Source organism: Triticum aestivum, chromosome 2A (genome assembly GCF_018294505.1).
Source record: "Triticum aestivum cultivar Chinese Spring chromosome 2A, IWGSC CS RefSeq v2.1, whole genome shotgun sequence".
In the NCBI taxonomy this organism is placed as follows: Eukaryota; Viridiplantae; Streptophyta; class Magnoliopsida; order Poales; family Poaceae; genus Triticum; species Triticum aestivum.
Window position 1 is genome coordinate 523,289,790 of NC_057797.1, and position 24,484 is coordinate 523,314,273.

Below are 24,484 nucleotides of genomic sequence, written 5' to 3' on the forward strand. Positions count from 1 at the left end.
AGTATTTGTGGGCGTCGATATTGTCAATTATCTTGCCGTTACTAGTCTCATCTTGATTCGGCGGCATCATGGGATGAAGCGGCCCGGACCAACCTTACACGTACGCTTACGTGAGACCGGTTCCACCGACTGACATGCACTAGTTGCATAAGGTGGCTGGCGGGTCTCTGTCTCTCCCACTTTAGTCGGATCGGATTCGATGAACAGGGTCCTTATAAAGGGTAAATAGAAATTGAAAATTCACGTTGTGGTTTTGGCGTAGGTAAGAAACGCTCTTGCTACAAACCTATAGCAGCCACGTAAAAAACTTGCAACAACAATTAGAGGACGTCTAACTTGTTTTGCAGCAAGTGTTTTGTGATGTGATATGGCCAAAGGATGTGATGAATGATATATGTGATGTATGAGATGATCATGTTCTTGTAATAGGGATCACGACTTGCATGTCGATGAGTATGACAACCGGCAGGAGCCATAGGAGTTGTCTTAATTTATTTATGACCTGCGTGTCAATATAAACGTCATGTAATTACTTTACTTTATTGCTAACCGTTAACTGTAGTAGTAGAAGTAATAGTTGGCGAGACAACTTCATGAAGACACGATGATGGAGATCATGGTGTCATGCCGGTGACAACGATGATCATGGAGCCCCGAAGATGGAGATCAAAAGGAGCAAAATGATATTGGCCATATCGTGTCACTTTTTGATTGCATGTGATGTTTATCATGTTTTTGCATCTTATTTGCTTAGAACGACGGTAGTAAATAAGATGATCCCTCATTAAAATTTCAAGAAAGTGTTCCCCCTAACTGTGCACCGTTGCGAAAGTTCGTCGTTTCGAAGCACCACGTGATGATCGGGTGTGATAGATTCTTACGTTCGAATACAACAGGTGTTGACGAGCCTAGCATGTACAGACATGGCCTCGGAACACATGCGAAACACTTAGGTTAACTTGACGAGCCTAGCATGTACATACATGGCCTCGGAACACAAGAGACCGAAAGGTCGAGCATGAGTCGTATGGTAGATACGATCAACATGAAGATGTTCACCGATGTTGACTAGTACGTCTCACGTGATGATCGGACACGGCCTAGTTGACTCGGATCATGTAATCACTTAGATGACTAGAGGGATGTCTATCTGAGTGGGAGTTCATAAGATGAACTTAATTATCCTGAACATAGTCAAAGGTCTTCGCAAATTATGTCGTAGCTCGCGCTTCAGTTCTACTGTTTAGATATGTTCCTAGAGAAAATTTAGTTGAAAGTTGATAGTAGCAATTATGCGGACTAGGTCCGTAAACTGAGGATTGTCCTCATTGCTTCATAGAAGGCTTATATCCTTAATGCACCGCTCAGTGTGCTGAACCTCGAACGTCGTCTGTGGATGTTGTGAACATCTGACATACACATTTTGATAACTACGTGATAGTTCAGTTAAACGGTTTAGAGTTGAGGCACCGAAGACGTTTTAAAACGTCGCGAAACATATGAGATGTTTCGAGGGCTGAAATTGGGATTTCAGGCTCGTGCCCACGTCAAGAGGTATAAGACCTCCGACGATTTTTCTTAGCCTGCAAACTAAGGGAGAAAAGCTCAATTGTTGAGCTTGTGCTCAGATTGTCTGAGTACAACAATCATTTGAATCGAGTGGGAGTTGATCTTCCAGATGAGATAGTGATGTTTCTCCGAAGTCATTACCACCAAGTAGCTAGAGCTTCGTGATGAACTATAATATATCAGGGACATATATGATGATCCTTGAGATATTCGCGATGTTTGACACCACAAAAGTAGAAATCAAGAAGGAGCATCAATTGTTGATGGTTGGTAAAACCACTAGTTTCAAGAAGGGCAAGGACAAGAAAGGGATACTTCATGGAACAACAAATCAGTTGATGTTCTAGTGAAGAAACCCAAAGTTGAACCCAAGCCCGAGACTAAGTGCTTCTGTAATAAGGGGAACAGTCACCGAAGCAGAACCACCCTAGATACTTGGTAGATGAGAAGGCTGGCAAGGTCGACAGAAGTATATTGGATATGCATTATAATGTGTACTTTACTAGTACTCCTAGTAGCACCAGGGTATTAGATACCGGCTCGGTTGCTAAGTGTTAGTAACTCGAAAGAAAAGGCTACGGAATAAACGGAGACTAGCTAAAAGGTGAGATGACGATATGTGTTGAAAGTTTTTCCAAAGCTTGATGTGATCAAGCATCGCACGCTCCCTCTACCATCAAGATTGGTGTTTGCGTTGAGCATAGACATGATTGGAATATGTCTATCGCAATACGGTTATTCATTTAAGGAGAATAATGGTTACTCTGTTTATTTGAATAATACCTTCAATGGTCTTGCACCTAAAATGAATGGTTTATTGAATCTCGATCGTAGTGATACACATGTTCATGCCAAAAGATATAAGATAGTAATGATAGTACCACCTACTTGTGGCACTGCCACGTAAGTCATATCGGTATAAAATGCATGAAGAAGCTCCATGTTGATGGATCTTTGGGCTCACTCGTTTTTGAAAAGTTTGAGACATGCGAACCATGTCTATTGGTGTATATGCATGAAGAAACTCCATGCAAATGGACCGTTTGGACTCACTTGAGACATGCAAATCATACCACATGGGCAAGATGACTGAAAGCCTCGTTTTCAGTAAAATGGAACTAGAAAGCAACTTGTTGGAAGTAATACATTTTGATGTGTGCAGTCCAATGAGTGCTGAGGCGTGTAGTGGATATCGTTATGTTCTTACTTCACAGATGATTTGAGTAGATGTTGAGTATATTTACTTGATGAATCACGAGTCTGAATTATTGAAAGGTTCAAGTAATTTCAGGGTGAAGGTGAGAGATCGTCGTGACAAGAGGATAAAATGTCTATGATATGATCATAGAGATGAATATCTGAATTACGAGTTTGGCACAGAATTAAGACATTGTGGAAATTGTTTCACAACTAATACAGCCTGGAACACCATAGTATGATGGTGTGTCCGAACATCATAACTGCACCCTATTGGATATGATGCATACCATGATGTCTCTTATCGAATTACCATGATAGTTTATGGGTTAGGCATTAGAGACAACCACATTCCCTTTAAATAAGGCACCACGTAATTCCGATGAGATGACACCGTATGAACTATGGTTTAGAGAAACCTAAGCTGTCATTTCTTAAAAGTTTGGGGCTGCAACGCTTATGTGAAAAAGTTTCAGGCTGATAAGCTCGAACCCAAAGCGGATAAATGCATCTTCATAGGACACCCAAAACAGTTGGGTATACCTCCTGTCTCAGATCGGAAAGCAATAAGGGATTGTTTCTAGAATTGGGTCCTTTCTTGAGGAAAAGTTTCTCTCGAAAGAATTGAGTGGGAGGATGGTGGAGACTTGATGAGGTTATTGAACCGTATCTTCAACTAGTGTGTGGCAGGGCACATGGAGTTGTTCCTATGGCACCTACACCAATTGAAGTGGAAGCTTATGATAGTGATCATGAAACTTCAGATCAAGTCACTACCAAAACTCATGGGATAACAAGGATGCGTACTACTTTAGAGTGGTACATAATCCTGTCTTGGAAGTCATGTTGCTAGACAACAATGAACCTACGAGCTATGGAGAAGCGATGGTGGGCCTGGATTCCAAAATGGCTCGAGGCCATATAATCCGAGAGAGGATCCATATACGAAAACAAAGTGTAGACTTTGGAAGAACTACTTGATGGTCGTAAGGCTGTTAGGTACATATGGATTTTAAAAGGAAGACAGACAATGATGGTAAGTATCACCATTAAGAAAGCTCGACTTGTCGTTAAGATGTTTTCCGACAAGTTCAAGGAGTTGACTACGATGAGACTTTCTCACTCGTAGCAATGCTGAGAGTCTGTTGGAATTATATTAGCGATTACTGCATTATTTATGAAATCTTGCAGATAGGATGTCAAAACCTTGTTTCCTCGACGATTTTCTTGAGGAAAGGTTGTATGTGATACAACCGGAAGGTTTTGTTAATCCTGAAAGATGCTAACAAGTATGCAAAGCTTCAGCAATCCTTCTAAGGACTGGAGTAAGCATCTCGGAGTTGGAATGTATGCTTTGATGAGATGATCAAAGATTTTGGGTGTATACAAAGTTTATGAGAAACTTGTATTTCTAAAGAAGTAAGTGGGAGCACTATAGAATTTCTGATGAATATATGTTGTTGACATATTGTTGATCAGAAATGACGTAGAATTTCTAGAAAGCATATAGGGTTATTTAATGGAAAGCTTGGATTAAGATACTTGAACATTGAGCATCAAGATCTATAAGGATAGATCAAAACGCTTAATGGTACTTTCAAATGAGCACATACCTTGACATGATCTTGAAGGTGTTCAAGATGGATTAGTCAAAGAAGGAGTTCTTGCCTGAGTTGTAAGGTATGAAGTTAAGACTTAAAGCTCGACCACGGCAGAAGAAAGAGGAAGGACGAAGGTCGTCCCCTATGCTTTTGTCATAGGCTCCATACGGTATGCCATGCTGAGTACCACACCTGATGTGTGCCTTGCCACATATTTGGCAAGAGGGTACAAAGGTGATCTAGGAGTAGATCACCAGATAGCGGTCTAAATTATCCTTAGAGGAATAAGGATATGTTTCTCGGTTATGGAGGTGATAAAGAGTTCGACGTAAAGAGTTACATCGATGCAAGCTTAACACCTATCCGGATAGCTCTGAGTAGAGATACCGGATAGGTATAATGGAGCAACAATTTAGAAAAGCTCCAAGTAGAACAGTTATTTGAAATGGCTCCAAATGTAGCATAGTAGTTGCATCTACAAGATGACACAGAAATTTGCGAAGTACATACGGATCTGAATGCTGCAGACCCGTTGACTGAAACCTCTCTCACATGCATAACATGATCAAACCCAGAACTCTTTGGGTGTTAGTCACATGGGGATGTGACCTTGAGTGTTAATCACATATCGATGTGAACTAGATTATTGACTCTAGTGCAAGTGGGAGACTGTTGGAAATATGCCCTAGAGGCAATAATAAATTGGTTATTATTATATTTCCTTGTTCATGATAATCGTTTATTATCCATGCTAGAATTGTATTGATAGGAAACTCGGATACATGTGTGGATACATAGACAACACCATGTCCCTAGTAAGCCTCTAGTTAACTAGCTCGTTGATCAATAGATGGTTACGGTTTCCTGACCATGGACATTGGATGTCGTTGATAACGGGATCACATCATTAGGAGAATGAAGCCTAGCACAAGATCATGTAGTTCGTATGCTAAAGCTTTTCTAATGTCAAGTATCATTTCCTTAGACCATGAGATTGTGCAACTCCCGGATACCGTAGAAGTGCTTTGGGTGTGCCATAACTGGGTGGCTATAAAGGTACACTACAGGTATCTCCGAAAGTGTTTGTTGGGTTGGCACAAATCAAGACTGGGATTTGTCACTCCGTGTAAACGGAGAGGTATCTCTGGGCCCACTCGGTAGGACATCATCATAATGTGCACAATGTGATCAAGGAGTTGATCATGGGATGATGTGTTACGGAACAAGTAAGGAGACTTGCTGGTAACGAGATTGAACAAGGTATCGGGATACCGACGATCGAATCTCGGGCAAGTATCGTACCGATAGACAAAGGGAATTGTATACGAGATTGATTGAATCCGCGACATCGTGGTTCATCCGATGAGATCATCGTGGAGCATGTGGGAGCCAGCATGGGTATCCAGATCCCGCTGTTGGTTATTGACCGGAGAGTTGTCTCGGCCATGTCTGCATGACTCCCGAACCCGTAGGGTCTACACACTTAAGGTTCGATGAGGCTAGGGTTATAGGAAAAGTATGTACGCGGTTACCGAATGTTGTTCGGGGTCCCGGATGAGATCCCGGACGTCACGAGGAGTTCCGGAATGGTCCGGAGGTAAAGATTGATATATAGGAAGTATGGTTTTGGCCACCGGAAGTGTTCCGGGCATCACCGGTAGTGTACCTTGACCATCGATGGGGTCCGGGGGTCCACCAGGTGGGGCCACCAGCCCCGGAGGCCTACATGGGCCAATAGTGGGAAGGGACCAGCCCCTAGGTGGGCTGGGGCGCCTCCCACCATGGCCCAAGGCGCCTCCAAGAGGGAAGGGGGCAAACCCTAGGGCAGATGGGCCCTAAGGCCCACCCCAGGTGCGCCTCCCCCTCTCCCCCTTGTGGCCGCCACCCAGATGGGATCTGGGGGCTGCCGCCACCCCTAGGGAGGGAACCCTAGGTGGGGGCGCAACCCCTCCCCTTCCCCTATATATACTTGAGGTATTGGAGGCTGCAAGACACACGAGATCCTCTCCCTCTTGGGCAGCCCTACCTCTCTTCCTCCTCGTCTCTCGTAGTGCTTGGCGAAGCCCTGCTGGAGTCCCGCGCTCCTCCACCACCACCACGCCGTCGTGCTGCTGCTGGATGGAGTCTTCCCCAACCTCTCCTTCTCCCCTTGCTGGATCAAGGCGTAGGAGACGTCACCGGGCTGTACGTGTGTTGAATACGGAGGTGTCGTCCGTTCGGCACTAGGATCATCGGTGATTTGGATCACGACGAGTACGACTCCATCAACCCCGTTCACTTGAACGCTTCCGCTTAGCGATCTACAAGGGTATGTAGATGCACTCTCCTCCCCCTCGTTGCTAGATTACTCCATAGATTGATCTTGGTGATGCGTAGAAAATTTTGAATTTCTGCTACGTTCTCCAATACAAACTTGCGTCGGGTTTGGGTCGCGACGGACAACAAACGGACACGCGCCTCGTCCGCGTCAGGGCCGCGTGGCAAGCGGCCACCTACCGCCCACCCGCACACATCAATGCGCACGAGCGGGCGGCCCCACCTGTCATCCGCACATCGAAAGGTCGCCGTCCTTCTTTAAGTGAGAAGCGTGGACGGGTCGTCGTCCACACTGCCCCATGCCACCCCGTGGCCTCCTTGAAACCCGACAGCGCCAAACTCAAACCCTAGCCAAGAACTCGCCGGCCGGCCGCCCGCAGCAATGGGCCTCTGGAACTACGACCGCAAAGGCAAGAACGACCGCGAGGCTGGTTCCTCGTCGGGAGGAGGTGAAGAAGGAGGAGCCCGCGTCGCCATCGGGAGGAGGTGGGGCAGGCACCGACCACCTTCCAGCCCGCTGCCCCCGTGCACCACGGACCACCGGCCCACCTGTGAACGCCGCCGGACTACGTCGACCTCGTCAGCGACGACGACGACACCGGCGGCCAGTGAAGACGGCGACGGCGACGGCCATGGCATCGACGGGCGCAGCAGGAGCGCGCGGGAGGTATTTTTTTATTTTGATTTTATGTTAATTATGAAACTGGGCCGTTTAAGTGGACTGAGAAACTGGGTCGTTTTGTGGTTGTAACCCCTATATGTGTTTTATATTTTTTTAACTGCGTTTATTTACCTTTTTAGTCATTTTATTTAAGTTTTTAATTTTTTTATTCACGTCCACCCCGGACAGGTTTTGGGGTGCGGCCACGTGTTGGGCGCACCCACGACCCACCGGACAAACGCGGACACAGGTGAACCCATCGACGCTCCAAAGGGACAAAATCCGGCCAAACCGGACGTCCGTTTGGGGTCGTACAGTGGAGTTGGCCTTAGAGCATGTACAGGCTCGATACCAAATTTTATTTTTCGTAAATACGCATTGTAAATGGAGAGAACGTACAGGGTGCCGCTTGAGGGGGCGTACACGCATCGGCTTCCCCAGGAGCGTAGCATGAGCATGTTGGAGGTTGCTCAGTCTCGGTACAATTGTTCTAGACTATAGGATAATTAGTGCTAATCCTCAAGCACCGATACCAAATTTGACCCCTCAAACAAGCATGCCCGGACAGGCTCGCGACCAGTGACGTGACAGTCCTCAAATTCCTTTCTTTGCATTTCATTTATACCACTCGTTGTCGTCAGAGTCCCTGGTCGTCGTATCGGGCTCTGGATACATGGCATGCAGCCGCAACCACGTCTCCTCCTTCACCTCCGCGTCAGTCTCTGTCTTCAATTCGGCGAAAAGCTCATCAATCTCTGCCCCTTCTTGCCGGATGAAGCATCGGCTGGCCTTCACATATGCCTCACCCTGGATGAACTCTGGGATGGTGGACTCCGCCATCACCGTCGGTCAGGCGACTTCGAACTTCACCATGCCATTCTCCAAGGCGAAGCCCGCAGCCAGCTCCGGCTCCACCATGTCCTCCTCCTCTGGATTTGCCCCCTTCATAGGCCCTGACTGTGCCCCCCCCTCTCCTCCTCCTTTGGCTCCCGACAACTCTGCTCTGGCTCCGCCTCCACCTCCTTGTAGATGCCCTAACATGTCGGCAACTCGGACCGGTCATCGCGTGCCTGCTTGGGTACGCCCGGGCGTGCGTGGTGGCGTTGTGAACTCCGATGAGGTATTACGTTGCATGGATCTGTCGGTTGGAGTAAGAGCATCTCCACACCCCCCCCCCCCCCCGAAGGACGCCCCATAGGACACCTTTTTAGGCTTGGTTTTAGACTTGGACGATGCTTTTTGCCGAAAAACGGTCCAGCCACGTCCCCAGCGCCTCTGAGGACGTCAAAATAGCGCCGACAAACGCAGACGAAAACCAGCTCTTTGGGGGGCTCTTGGGGGCGCCGGCGAAAGTTTCAGCAAATCACGTCCCCCCGCATGTCCTTTTTCTTGGTCCACTTAATCATTTCCTTCACAAAACTTTTGGTTAGGGTGGGGTGTGGCTGGGAAGATGTCCTCCCCATGTACTTCTATTTCGCCGGATGAAGCATTTGACATCAACTTTTTAGGTTCGGTGGTATTCTTGGGGCTTCCATGGCTGGAGATGCTCTAAGTTAAAAAGATCACCAGGAGTTTATTTTGGGCTAGATTATCACGTAACCATGTCTTTGTCAATATTTACCCAAAAAATTACTATACGTGAGGTAGATGCGTAATTCAATTTTTTTCGAGAGCACGTCAATGATGGACCTTAATTTTATAGAAGAGAGCAAAGGTTAATGTACAAGAAGCCTATGTATGGGAGCGAACTTTCATCATAGGCGCACACTCAACACACCCTATACCTACACTCCTTGTAGATGTATTGGCAATACAACCATGCTTCTCAAGCTTGACATCTTTTTCCTGTTGTAACCACTGCTCCTTCTATTTTGTTGAATTTGATGAATAATGCGTCCAAATATCGATGATTCGTATTTTTCAAACATGTGATTCTTTGCTGCGTAGAATTTGTGGCATTTCAACCATACTTTACTGTGTAGAGTCAAAGCGACGAATCCCACCCCGGAGGACGCCATGCTGCCCTGTCCACGACTGTCCACGGTACCCTTCACCAGCGGCGAAGAGCACTTCACGGCCAGCCCCTACTGCACGTTCATCCTCGGTGTCCTCTTCACTGCTCATGGCTGCCGTTTCCGCGCCGCCGCCACCGCCTACACGACAACCCCTATGTTTAATCATGGGTCATGCTAATGGGTGCATCCATGGTCCGGTTGCGTGTCCCTTGCGCAGTGACATCGCCATTGAGTTGAACCATGGTGCCGTTTTGCCGAGACGAAGCTAATCCCGTGACAATTCTTGTATACAGAACTACAGAAGCAAATGCTGATATCACAGGAAGCAAATACTATTTATGTTGGAAGCATAGTTTTCGTTGGAACAAACAATCAACAATGTTTCTTTGATATCAATTTATATTCACTTTTGGAGGCAATGTAGATCTGAGCAAATATTTATAACTTTGGAGAAAATATTATTTTCTTTGGACGCATATTATTTTCTCTCTTTGGAAGCAATGTTGATGAAAGCATAGTATATTTTTTTTCTATGTTAGAAACGAGCTTCAGATGTCGCAGAAGCAATCTTCTTAGACAAGGGAAACAAAATATTCTAGGTAGGAAGCAAAATTAAATTGCACTAAGTTCACAACAAATGAAAACATTTTTTCTCATATCGAAGCAAATTGCATGGCCCATATTAGATGTAGCGCTAAAAGAACAGTTAGAATAGCCGAGATTATTGAAAGCAATTATTAGGGATTGTTTCCTAAAAAATGATGCTTCCATCTGTAAAACAAACTATTCTTCTATCCATGGGAGCAGATATATTTTCCTTTTTCATGGAAGCAATATCGTGATGCTTTTCAAACAATATATTATTAGACACAAAATCTTCTTATTCCAGGGAAGCAAACATCATTAACTATGGAAGCTAATTCACGGATTGATGGCGGCACAAATTATTGTATTCAAAGATGTCCTTCAAAGATATAAAAATCCATATCAAGGCAACAGTTCCATCGGAAGCAAAACTGAATAATATTGGAACCAAAATTTTCTTTTAAGGGGGTGTTTGGTTCCAGGGACTTTTTTGTGTTGGGACTAGAAAAAGTCTCTAGCAAACCAAACAAGATGTGACTTTTTGCTAAAAGTCCTTAGAAGCACCTCTTTGAGAGTCTTTTTCAAAAAGTCCTAGAGACTAGAAAAACTCATAGGACTAGAAAACCAAACACCACCTAAGGTAGCAACATATATCTGGTAGAATGCCAGTTATTACTCTCCTTACCAGCGTCACACTAGTTTTCTAAGGGCCTCTTTAATTCACAGGATTGTCAAAATAAAGGAATAGGAAAAATGCAGGAATAGGATGGCATGTCCCATAGTATCCTACAGGATTTGAAAGAATGTTTGATAGCGCAGGAAAAACAAAAAAAATTCTACAAAGAGATTTGAGTGGATGGAAATTTTCCAAAATATAGTACAAATGGATCCTATGAAAAAATTCCTAAGGATGCCAATCCTACGAATCAAACGAGCATCACAGGAAAAATTCCTAAAGGTTCAAATCCTCCAAAAATCCTATGCAATTCCTTTGAATCAAAGGAGCCCTAAGTCTTCGAAGTACTCTCTCCGTTCCAGATTACTCGTCGTAGAAATGGATGTATCTAAAACTAAAATACATCTAGATATATCCATACCTGCGACAAGTAATTCAGAACGGAGGGAGTAGTTATTAGCAAATTCCACCTTTTTTTTGACATCATTAGATTCATTAGCAAATCCCACCTAATTAGCTTCATCGGGTTTCAAATCTGGAAACTGCCCACGAAAGGTACGCACCGGCCAGCCATCTGATCTAACGGCCATAGGGGATTTCATCCAACGGCTTGTTACTAGTCTGATAGGAAGCTAGAATCAGTAGTCTGATTCCCAGTGGTTCCCATCTATACTACTTATAAAAGAGCAAACATAATTTTCTTTAAGTGCACCCCACAAAACGTACACGGATACATTACCACCGCATGATTATCCCACTAAACTCAATCTAACGGCTAGCCTTAACCTAATCTGTTCTCTGTGTGCACTTAGCAATTTACATTGACTGACCGTACTCCACCGTAGAGGAAAATATGAAGTCCACGCCTGGTCAATTAGGAAACTATAATCACGGACACATCCTATTAAGAAACTAATCACGGACGCATCTAATTATAAGGAAACTAATCACAAACGCATCCTATTATTAGGAAACTAATCACGGGTGCATTCTATTATTAGGAAAATAATCACGAGCGCATCCTATTAGGAAGTTAATCATGAACACATCTAATTATTAGGAAACTAATCACGGACGCATCCTATTAGATAACTAATCACGAACGCATCTAATTATTAGGAAACTAATCGCGAGTGCATCCTATCGTCTCCTATGAGGGAATCGCGATCGCGAGTCGCCTGTCGTCACCAGCCCACCACCCACGCGAGCCACAATGGGAGACATGCGAAGAGGAGCTGCGACTTCCTCCGAACACGCACACATGCCGTCGCCGCCTTCGTCTTCTGCCTGGAGGGCAGGTCACTCTTCTACTGACTGCAACGACTTCGCATCATACAGAGAGACCAACCATGTTTCTCCGAATATCTTGAACCATGATCCTTATGACTTCATCTCTACTACTTATAAGAAGTACATTTTTTCATTTGACTGTTTTCCCGACTTGGGAGGTAAGGTATGTTTTATCCACTAGAGTTGCTAAAATTGGAAGCATATCTGCAGTTTTTTCTTTCTAAACCGGCATTTGTTGGCCCTTTTTTGCCACTGTTATTCTTACAAGTGGTAGCCTACGTATCATTATTACTACAAACTGAGAGGATATTTGTTATATTGTCAAAATTTTAGAATGTTGAGCCCTTAAAGAAATGTGTAGTACTCAAGTAACTGTTCCAAGTTGTCATATTAATGCTTTTGTCCCGTGATTAACAAGTATAATTACGCAATTTATCAATGTAATTTTTATTTGGTTTACATGTTCTATTTTCATAATAAAGTAAGCCACTTTTCTTGCTTCCAGACATTACAACACTTGTGGTGTAATAGTAGAATCGGATGGTCCAACTAGCATTTTTTTTGTCTTGTTTCACAGCTGATTCTATGCAGTCAAGACATCTCTACACTTCTCTATGTGACAATGGCTTCCTCTTTTCAACAAATCATAGAGGTCTCTTCCCGCTATTGTGTGGTTGACACTCAATTGTAATAATAATTCTTAACTGGAGTTTGTTAGCACTGAAACGGTTCCTTAGCTTGTCCTAAGTGACTTTTTCATGTGTGATTATACTTGCATAAATGTGTGCATATGGAGAATCATGATGAATCTTCTAAATAATTTTGAGTTTTAGACATTGGGAAAAGTGGGTGGTCTTTGAATACAGGAGACATGTTGATTAAGGAGAAATGAAATTTCAAATTATTTGTATGAGTTGGGAATAAGAGATTGTGTACTTTATAGGGAAATTTCAAATTTATGAATAAATTGTATTGTATTAAGTATAGTATAATGTGTTAATCCAAATAGACGCGTGTTGCACGTGCACACTTATTAGTCCAAATAGACGTGCGTTGCACGTGCATATTTACTAGTTATTATTAGCACTGAAACGCAGGTTAGCATGTTTGACAGCAATTCTGACCGGTGGGGTCCGGACGTCAGGGCTACGTTGGCAGCGCATGCGTAGAGCACGCTAAGATGGATGTGGAGCCCACGGGTCAACTGGGTCCACGCAATATGATGATTGTCAGGGAATAAGCCACTTCTGTTTTATCTCTGTGCGTGCTTGGCGGAGTAAACCCCACCGGACACCGGCGGCTGGACGCCGACGAGCTGTGCTCTTGGGCGTGGCGGAGCCGCCACCTGGAACTGCACTAAGGCGTCCCGGACCCTGCTGCTCGGGGCGTTCGGAGGCAGAGGAAACATCGGGGCCCACTGCGCAGGTCGGGGATCCACTGGTCACCGGGGCGAACGGTTGGATCTTGGATGCCGCCGGTGGCGACATGAACGGCGAAGAGGGATGGAAGACGTGCCGTGCATGCAGCGATAAATCCTTGCTTGATCGATCCTTGCACAGAGCACGATCTTAGACGTACATAGTGTCCAACTGCTAGGCTGATTGATTCTTGCGGCCAGCTTTAGTGTCTAGGTCCTTATTACAGTCCTCGTATAAGTAAAATAGTACTCTCTCTGTAATGAAATATGATATTGTTTAGATCACTACTTTTGTAATCTATAAACGTTTTTATATTTCTTTATTAAGAAAGTAACTTTGAACACATCCATACATAATAGAGTAGTAAATAACTTTGAACACATTCACACATGACAGCTGTCGCCGGCATTAGGCTGCATCGTCCCCCGTAATGGTCTCGGTCTCGGTCTTGTACCGGTGGCTCCTCGCGAACAGCAGAAAGACCGAAAAGTTTAGCACATCCATTAGGGTTTAAATTCTGGTGCTCGCATTTATTCTGGATTTATTTTAGGAATTTCGACGATACGCTTTTAGTAGGAGGAGACGTTCTCGTCGACTACGAGACGCCTACGGTGACTTCATAAAATCTCAAGATGATATGCCGGCTCAGTCTCTCAGAGGTGCTCATAGGGGTAGGGTGTGCGTGTATGCGTTCATAGAAATGAGTGTATGCACATTTATATGAGCCCTTGCGTCTGTACTGTATTAAAGAAAACATCACGTCTGTTTCATCAAAAAAAGAAAAGAAAAAAGAAACGTCACGTCTGCTTAGGTTCTCCAGTGATGGCTTGTACCACTCGTATAACATTTTAGTTTAATAAAGCGGCGACTCATCCATGCAATCTTTCTTCTATTTTATTTTCTTATTTGACAGCGAATTGGTTAGTTCCTCGTAGCCACATATTCCAGTTTTGTTTGGCATAAAGTGTCGTAGGAAAAATCGATTAATTTGAACTATATAAGGAAGATCGTTTTCCTACTGTAAGAAACGGAAAAATAATAAACTTTTTGTGATACTCCCTCAGTTCCTAAACATAAGTTTTTTAAATATTTTACTATGAACTACATCCGAAGTAAAATGAGTGAATTTACACTTTAAAAATATATTCATATATATCCGTATGTAGTTTGTAGTGAAATCTCTGAAAAGACATATTTAGGAACGGTGGGAGTAATCAAAATTTCATATAAATAGGGCCCAACTACACGAATACATCCCTAATTGGTACTGTAGCTACATATGTTTTTTGGAGGTTATAAATTGGTAGATATATTCAAATCCTGTTTGTTTTTTCTTATGGTTTAGCATGCATTACGTATGACATTACTATTTTTTTCAACTTTTCTCTATCTTTTTCTTCACATTTATTATATGTACCTGAGAATACGTGCCAGGCTCTTTCATGAGAGTTCATTCCCTTACTTTTTCACATCTCTCTTCTCCACATAGGCAAAAATGACATGTAAAAGAGCTACAAGCCCACTATTGTACTTGCTCTTATGCAAATATAGAAATGGTTGCAGAAAAACCTCAAGGCCTGCTGCTCCCGCGGAACACAGACGCCAAACTGGTCTGTAACGCCCCGAGACCGATGTGCCAGGTGTCCTCCAGTTATTCGCTGTTGTTGCCTTGTCTTTACTTGCGTGTCATGTATTTCATATCATGTCATCATGTATATTGTATCATCATGTTTTCAAAACTTGCATCCGTCCCGGTCTCCTCGTTCCTTCCATTGTCCGTTCGGAGCACAGACACACTTGCACGCGCCCGCGGCATCTCCAAGATATTATTTTTATAAGTGGCCGGATAATGTTCTCGGAATGGGATGAAAGTTGGCGTGTGGTCTATTATAGTGTAGATAGACCGCCTGTCAAGTTTCATCGCATTCGGAGTTCGTCTGATAGCCCAATCGTTAAACTATAGCGGCACTATAGCCGGTCTATCGTCGAACGTTTTCGGTCTCCGGAAACAGTCGCCGGGCCTCTCCTCTTCTCTCTTCTCAGACCTTTGCCTTCTGCACTACCTCTCACCGCCAGGCCCTACCTAACCTCTCGTCAGCCCGCAGACCTCCTCCCGCGCGCGTCCGAAATCTGTCCCGGACCCGACCCGGACTGTCGCCATCGTTGTGTCCGGATCATCCCCAAACATCTACAAAACGTCACCATTTTATTATTTGGACTCCCTACCTATTCTTTATTCTCTCGACCGTCCGATTTCGATCGGAGGGAACAAATGACCATATGCCTAGCCCACTGCTATATATTCAGATGAAACCCTAGGCCTAGCTGTCCCATCCATCAAATCCTCCTCCTCCGCCGCCACTGTCATTCTCCCACCTCGGGATCCCCTTCGCACCAACCAGCCACCACCAAAACTGGCAAATCCATCGATCCCCACAAACTAGAGCCCGCACCCATGGTCCAAATCGTCCCCGACCAGTCTCCTCATTCCTCGGGATCGAGCCCGAGCCAACAAGCGTTGCTCCTGATTCCCCCGATCTCGTGTCTCTCTCCAACACCCTTGCTCGATCTGGACTAGGAGGGCCCCGAGCTCCTCGACCACTGTCTCGCGCGCCCGATCCCCGAGCCGCCTCCTCTACCTCGTTCCCGAAGCCGTTGGCGCCGAGCTCTCCCTTGCGGCGCCGTGCACCCCGCGCCCCCGAGCACCTCGTCGCTGCGGCCCAAACAACCGCCGGCGACCAGCAGGTCACCAGCGCCACGCCTCTGTCTTCTTTCTTCTTCCCCTGCTCCACTTCCTCCTTCCTTCACGCGCCCCTCTCTCTTGACCTGCAGGAACCGTGGCGTGCGAAGGCCTCCGAGCTCGCCCACCTCCTGGTTCCGACGACTGCTGCTGCGTGGTCACCGGAGGACGGCGCCGCTGTCGCATGGGAGCTACTAGGAGCTGAGTCACCGTCGTCCTGTTCGACTCCCGCCGTCAGGAACAAGCTCCCCTCTTCAGATCCAGTGGATCCTCGCCGCCGTCCGCTGCCTGAAGAGTCCATCTCGCCGCACCTCCCTCCGTTTCGTGCGCCCACTCCAGCGCCATCGCAGCCTCGCACCGCTGCAGGCTCCCTGCCGTGCCTCTGCTTCTGCAGTCGAGTAGGAGGGAGACGCCCTGCCTTGAGCCTTCGTTGACCGTGGCCTCACCCTGGCCCAACTCCAGCGACAATGTAGACCTCCTCCAGCGCCAAGGCCCAGTTCACCCCGGTCCAGATCCGCAGCGCCAGTCGGGCCGATGTGAGCCGCCCTCCAGATCCCCTCTTCCTGTTGGGCCAACAGGATTTGGCCCAGTATCTATTTTTTATAGGCTCTGCGAATTTAGCTATTATCCCAGGTTTTGCAGTTTTACAGAAAATCCCTTTGGGATCATGCATTTAATAACTTCTAAACCCTGCATCAGATTAAAATGCTTTATATATGAAAAATTCCTAAATTTTTTTCTAGTTTCATAATATCCAATTTTCATCCATGTTTAAAATGTTTAAAAAGCTTTTTGTTTAAATTCGCTTAAATAACTTGCTAAAACGGTTTAACTCAGAACTAAATAACCGTAACTCGGATATTAATAAACTTTATATGTAAATGGGGTAGAATTTTGCCTAGTTTAACATGGTGGCATCATCTTGCATGTTTAATAACTATAAAATATGGTTTAGGGAAGAACAGTACTAAAACCTAAATTATGCACATGAGGAGTTTCCGGACTTGTTGTTTGTTGTTTCGGCCTCATTTAAACTTGCCTAGATGGGTAGTTTTCACATGCTTCACCTCTTGCCATGTTTAACAACATTTAATATTGTTGGGTACATAAATGAGATCGAACTAAATAACTTGAATGTGGTGTTTCGTCAATATGCAACGGAGTTTCATATTGAGCTCCACTTAATTTGTAGGGTTGTTTGTGCTTTTTGCCATGCCATGCTTCATTAAACCGAACATGCATCATACTTGGTTGTGCATCATGCCATGTCTATGTGGTGGTTGTTTACTATGTTGTTTGCTTCTTTCCGGTGTTGCTTCTTCGGGTTGGTTCCGATAACATCGCGTTTGTGAGGATTCGTTCAACTACGTCTGTTTGTCTTCTTCATGGACTCGTTCTTCTTCCTTGCGGGATCTCAGGCAAGATGACCATACCCTCGAAATCACTTCTATCTTTGCTTGCTAGTTGCTCGCTCTTTTGCTATGCCTATGCTGCGATACCTACCACTTGCTTATCATGCCTCCCATGTTGTTGAACCAAGCCTCTAACCCACCTTGTCCTAGCACACCGTTGTTTGGCAATGTTACCGCTTTGCTCAGCCCCTCTTATAGTGTTGTTAGTTGCTGGTGAAGATTGAAGTTTGTTCCTTGTTGGAACATGGAGATGTTGTTCCTTGTTGGAACATGTTTACTTGTTGGGATATCACAATATCTCTTATCTAATTAATGCATCTATATACTTGGTAAAGGGTGGAAGGCTCGGCCTTATGCCTGGTGTTTTGTTCCACTATTGCCGCCCTAGTTTCTGTCATATCGGTGTTATTTTTCCGGATTTTGCGTTCCTTACGCGGTTGGGTTATAATGGGAACCCCTTGATAGTTCGCCTTGAATAAAACTCCTCCAGCAATGCCCAACATTGTTTTACCATTCGCCACCTAGCCTTTTCTTTCCCTTGGGTTCTGCAGACTCAAGGGTCATCTTTATTTAACCCCCCCGGGCCAGTGCTCCTTTAAGTGTTGGTCCAACCAAGTAGACTGCGGGGCCACCTCGGGGCAACTTGAGGGTTGGTTTTACTCGTAGGATGTCTCATCTGAGTGTGCCCTGAGAACGAGATATGTGCAGCTCCTATCGGGATTTGTCGTCACATTCGGGTGGTGTTGCTGGACTTGTTTTACCATTGTCGAGGATGTCTTGTAAGCTGGATGCCGAGCCTGATCGGATTGTCTTGGGAGAAGGAATATCCTTCGTTGACCGTGAGAGCTTGTGATGGGCTAAGCTGGGACACCCCTGCAGGGTTTTGAACTTTCGAAAGTCGTGCCCACGGTTATGGGCAGATGGGAATTTGTTAATGTTCGGTTGTAGAAAACCTGAAGTTGACCTTAATTAAAATACATCAACCGCGTGTGTTACCATGATGGTCTCTTCTTGGCGGGGTCCGGGAAATGAATACGGTGTTGGAGTAATGCTTGACGTAGGTTGTTCTAGGATCACTTCTTGATCATAGTTTTATCGATCGTGCCTTGCCTTCTCTTCTCGCTCTCATTTGCGTATGTTAGCCACCAAACATGCTAGTCGCTTGCTGCAGCTCCACCTCATACCTTTTACCTTACCCATAAGCTTAAATAGTCTTGATCGCGAGGGTGTGAGATTGCTGAGTCCCCGTGACTCACAGATACTTCCAAAACCAGTTTGCAGGTGCCGATGTTACTGAGCAGGTGACGCAACCAAGCTCAAGGAGGAGCTCGATGAAGATCTTGTCCTTTGGTGTTGTTTCGTTCTAGTTGATCAGTAGTGGAGCCCAGTTGGGGTCGATCGGGGATCTGTGTAGCATTTGGGGTAGTCTTCTTTTATTTTGGTTCCATAGTCAGACCTTGATTGTATCTGGATGATGTAATGCTTTATTCATGTATTGTGTGAAGTGGCGATTGTAAGCCAACTATGTATCTCTTTCCCTTATGTATTACATGGGTTGTGTGAAGATTACCTCACTTGCGACATTGCTTTCAATGCGGTTATGCCTCTAAGTCATGCTTCGACACGTGGGAGATATAGACGCATCGAGGACGTTATAAGTTGGTAATCAGAGCCTTCCCCGACCTTAGGAGCCCCCTGCTTGATCGAATCACTGGCGTTATTGAGTCTAGAAAATGTTTTGAGTCATTTAGGAATTATATATATCGGAGAGTTAGGACTTCTTTTGACTCCTCAGTCCCTTCGTCGCTCTGGTGAGGCATCCTAACGTAGAGTTTTGACTCTTCTCTTCTCAAATTTCACTAAAAAAATTGAGGATCACGCGGGTATCTTGGAATCGTTCCGATGGTTTTGTGACGAGAACATTGTTCTTGGTGCCTCCTGACATTTAGGGGTTGTGGCAGTGTCCCGGGGAGTTGAGCTCCGAGGTGTTGTCGTCACAATTTTATCGTTGCAGTTCTGGAATACCTGAGTTTAGTTTCGCCGACATCGAAAATCTCTTTTATGCAGTTGTTGGTGAGATAACCTCGACGCCACCCAGTACTGGGGCGGGAGTTCGGGAGTATTGCCATAACTCGTATAACGGATGCTTTTCGAAGGTTGAGGTAAACGATTTCCGAAGGTTTCTTGGTTATGTGTTGAAGGATGGATACAGCTGGATGTAGGATTTGCTAGTTTTGGGTGAGATATTATGCTTCCCCTGTATCCCCAACACCTGATTGCATAACCAGAAAATTTCGGGAGTTTATAAGTGGGAATTCAAGTAGCTCTTAGGATATCTTTTCGACAGATGTATGATACGAAATTGGGGTTCAACGTCTAGTGGTCCGCCTATTCACGGTTGGTTTTATAGTGGTCTCGTTGTGTCTTAAGGAGTCCTTGGCTATGCCGACTCGGGGACGCTTCGTATGTCATGTGCACTGCCTTGTACATGATGGTGCTGTACGATCGAGCCCGTGTAGGCCCCGCCACGAAAACTTCGGACGAAATCTCTATCATATGTTTGTTCCGGCTTATTCTACAAGCCAATCTTTTGTTTTGCTTTGAGTTGTGGTATTCGAGTTGCTTCGAAGTCAAATGTTGATTCCATCCCTTGTCTAAGTGGTGTTCTCATATTCCTATGTGAATACTAATCCTTCTCGATCATCGAGTTTGTCATGTCAATCCTTTTCACCGGTGTGCTTCTCTTCAAGTGGATCCGACCATTTCAACATCCGCAAGATCAAGTATCAGTTTCTTCTGAATGGTGTTTGTTTCATCCGTCTCCAAGTTGCCTTTGTTTTTCCCGCCCTCCCACCCTTGTTTCTTCAAGGACTCAGATTTCTTAATCAAGTATCTTTGTATTCATGTGAAGTCTCTCCATTCTTTTCCTTCATGTTCTTACCCGGTGATTCTCATGAAGATTCTAACGGAGCTTCAAGTTCATCACCCTTCACTCGTTTTCTTCTCCGGTGGATTCAAATCAAGCTTTCAGTGTTGATCTCATATCCCCTTTTCCTCATTTCAAATACCTTCTCATGCCGGTGCACCTCTTTATCATTCACTTCTCGTTATTCAATTGTTCCGGAGTGCTGAAGATATCTCAGAAGACTCACGGTTACATTCTCGATCCATTCAAGTTATTTCGAGGTTGTTATCTCATTCAAGTCATTTTGTTTAACCGGTACAAACCTCTCTTCCAAGCAATCGTTCTACGGTGTTTCTTTTGAGTGGGCCCTAACCCACAGGTCTTTTTCCAGGATCTTACCTGACTCTTCTTATTTTGCCGGAGCTATCCAAATTTCTTTTCGAAGTGTGACGTAAGAATGAATTTTCATCAGTCAGAGGGTTTCTCCAAGATCTTTCAAATTCTTTTCATCGTTGGCTCAACCTCTTCGTTTTGATTCTTCCGGAGTGCCTAAATAAGTCATGATGGTATTTCTCATCGTCATTCTCAGTTTGGAAGACCGAAGAAGATTCTTCTTTCAACCTTGCTCCATTCTCTTCAAGATTCATCATTCAAGATTGTTGCCATCCTCTCATAATTGTTTTCGATTGTCAGAATTCTTTCTCACCCATCCGGAGTAATTCAGGAGTCTTTTCAGTTTGATTCTCCGAAGGCCATCATTTCAGATTATTCATTCTCAGCTTTCAGCTATCATTCTCCAATTTTACTGGTGCTTCGTTCAAGTGATGTTTAATCGGCTCGTGATCTCTTTGTTCTCATGTATCTAAATCCTCTCAAGCATCTTCGTTCATTTTATAATTCTTTCCGGTGTTTTTTTATCTTCTCTTCGTTCATTTTCAATGCTTACGGTGGTTCGTTCAAGATTTTCTTCTTCTTTCTTATCATATGAATTCATTCGTTGTTTCCTAATTCTACCAGTGGTTCATCGAAGACCTTCTTAAGTTTGCGCTATATGTATCTTAATCCTTTCTACGAGAATAAGTAATATGTCAAATCCGTTGATTGTCATCAATTCAATTGATGAAGGATAAGCATAATGTAATTCTTATTCTTGTTTCATCGACTAAATTCAATTCCTTATTCCGGAGCCTCATCAAAATTCTCGGTTTCAATTGTTTCATCTTCTCTTCCTGCAATTCCAAGCTTTCTCAATTATATCATCACGAAGATCCATCTAAGTCATTACAAGGATTCACCTTGTGCTTTCAACTTCTCTTTCTTTTCGTTTGATCATCCTTTTGTTACCGGAGTTCTTCATGGAGGATCTACATGATGGTTCATCAAGGATTTAATTCCTTCTCCAAGTTTTTCATCGAGATTCTCTTCTAAGAAGCTCAAGCTTTCTTCTTCTTGCAATCTGGAGTGCATTTGTTCTCTCTTATCTTCTTGAGAAGGTATTATGTCATTCTTGATAAGTTGAGTTCATGTTTCATGATTCACATGTTGTTAAGAATGGGGTATTTTAAATCCATCAACCTCTTCGTTGGAGCTATCTTGGGTTATATTTCACCTAAAGCTTTCCCTAAGGATTGTTGCTATTTACGGTGCTTATAAATGATCCAAGTTCTTCTTTATCCTCCCGGTGAAATATTTTCTCGTCTCCTTGGTCATACCAATCCAATTCTTTTCCTGTGAGTGGCAGGTTGTCACCTCATAATTTGAGATGTATTCCATAAGACCATATCAAGCTTACTCTTTTCGTTGTTGGTTTTCCAAAAACTCCATTCGACACTTCTCCTAAGGATGCCTTTTCAAGCTCATTCGAGATAGAAGATCTTGTTTCCCTTCGTTCATTCCATTCCATTCTTTCTTTTGTTCCGGAGGCATTGTGATGTTGCTCTCCTCAACCCATCTTCTTGTTTTGTCAGGATCGTGTTCTTTTCTGGGTTTATCCATTTAACCGGAGTGTGTGCCCGCTGCTCAAGTTCTTTCATTTTATCAAGCCTTGCATATCTTTCCAACCAGAGTGCTGTTTGAAGTTGTTCTTCCTTGTCTCTCTTTTCTAACGGAGTGTTTTCAATTTTGTTCTTCTCCGTTGTTTTATTTCTTTCAATTTTTTCAACCTTTTCAAGGTTCTTTGGTTTCACTTGTTTGTCAAACAAGCAACTTAGTTTTTACCTTCTCTCTTCCTCTTCCTTTTCCCTCCGGTGCCATTCTAGATCTCGGGACGAGATCCTCTCGTAGTGGTGGAGTGTTGTAACGCCCCGAGACCGATGTGCCAGGTGTCCTCCAGTTATTCGCTTTTGTTGTCTTGTCTTTGCTTGCGTGTCATGCATTTCATATCATGTCATCATGTGCATTGCATCATCATGTTTTCAAAACTTGCATCCGTCCCGGTCTCCTCGTTCCTTCCGTTGTCCGTTTTGAGCCCAGACACACTTGCACGCGCCCGCGGCACCTCCAAGATATTATTTTTATAAGTGGCCGAATAATGTTCTCGGAATGGGATGAAAGTTGGCGTGTGGTCTATTATAGTGTAGATAGACCGCCTGTCAAGTTTCATCGCATTCGGAGTTCGTCTGATAGCCCAATCGTTAAACTATAGCGGCACTATAGCCGGTCTATCGTCGAACATTTTCGGTCTCCAGAAACAGTCGCCGGGCTTCTCCTCTTCTCTCTTCTCAGACCCTTGCGTTCTGCACTACCTCTCACAGCCAAGCCCTACCTAACCTCTCTCGTCAGCCCACAGACCTCCTCCCGCGCGCGTCCGAAATCTGTCCCGGACCCGACCCGGACTGTCGCCATCGTTGTGTCTGGATCATCCCCAAACATCTACAAAACGTCACCATTTTATTATTTGGACTCCCTACCTATTCTTTATTCTCTCGACCGTCCAATTTCGATCGGAGGGACCAAATGACCATATGCCTAGCCCACTGCTATATATTCAGATGAAACCCTAGGCCTAGCTGTCCCATCCATCAAATCCTCCTCCGCCGCCGCCACTGTCATTCTCCCACCTCGGGATCCCCTTCGCACAACCAGCCACCACCAAAACTGCCAAATCCATCGATCCCCACAAACTAGAGCCCGCACCCATGGTCCAAATCCTCCCCGACCAGTCTCCTCATTCCTCGGGATCGAGCCCGAGCTAACAAGCGCTGCTCCTGATTCCCTCGATCTCGTGTCTCTCTCCAACACCCTCGCTCGATCTGGACTAGGAGGGCCCCGAGCTCCTCGACCACTGTCTCGCGCGCCCGATCCCCGAGCTGCCTCCTCTGCCTCGTTCCCGAAGCCGTTGGCGCCGAGCTCCCCCTTGCGCCGCCGTGCACCCCGCGCCCCCTGAGCACCTCGTCGCTGCGGCCCAAACAACCGCCGGCGACCAGCAGGTCACCAGCGCCACGCCTCTGTCTTCTTTCTTCTTCCCCTGCTCCACTTCCTCCTTCCTTCACGTGCCCTTCTCTCTCGACCTGCAGGAACCGTGGCGCGCGAAGGCCTCCGAGCTCGCCCACCTCCTAGTTCCGACGACCGCTGCTGCGTGGTCACCGGAGGACGGCGCCGCTGTCGCATGGGAGCTACTAGGAGCTGAGTCACCGTCGTCCTGTTCGACTCCCGCCGTCAGGAACAAGCTCCCCTCGTCAGATCCGGTGGATCCTCGCTGCCGTCCGCTGCCTGAAGAGTCCATCTCGCCGCACCTCCCTCCGTTCCGTGTGCCCACTCCAGCGCCATCGCAGCCTCACGCCGCTGCAGGCTCCCTGCCGTGCCTCTGCTTCTGCAGTCGAGCAGGAGGGAGACACCCCTGCCTCGAGCCTTCGTTGACCGTGGCCTCACCCTGGCCCAACTCCAGCGACAACGTAGACCTCCTCCAGCGCCAAGGCCCAGTTCACCCCGGTCCAGATCCGCAGCGCCAGTCGGGCCGATGTGAGCCGCCCTCCAGATTCCCTCTTCCTGTTGGGCCAACAGGATTTGGCCCAGTATCTATTTTTTAGGCTCTGCGAATTTAGCTATTATCCCAGGTTTTGCAGTTTTACAGAAAACCCCTTTGGGATCATGCATTTAA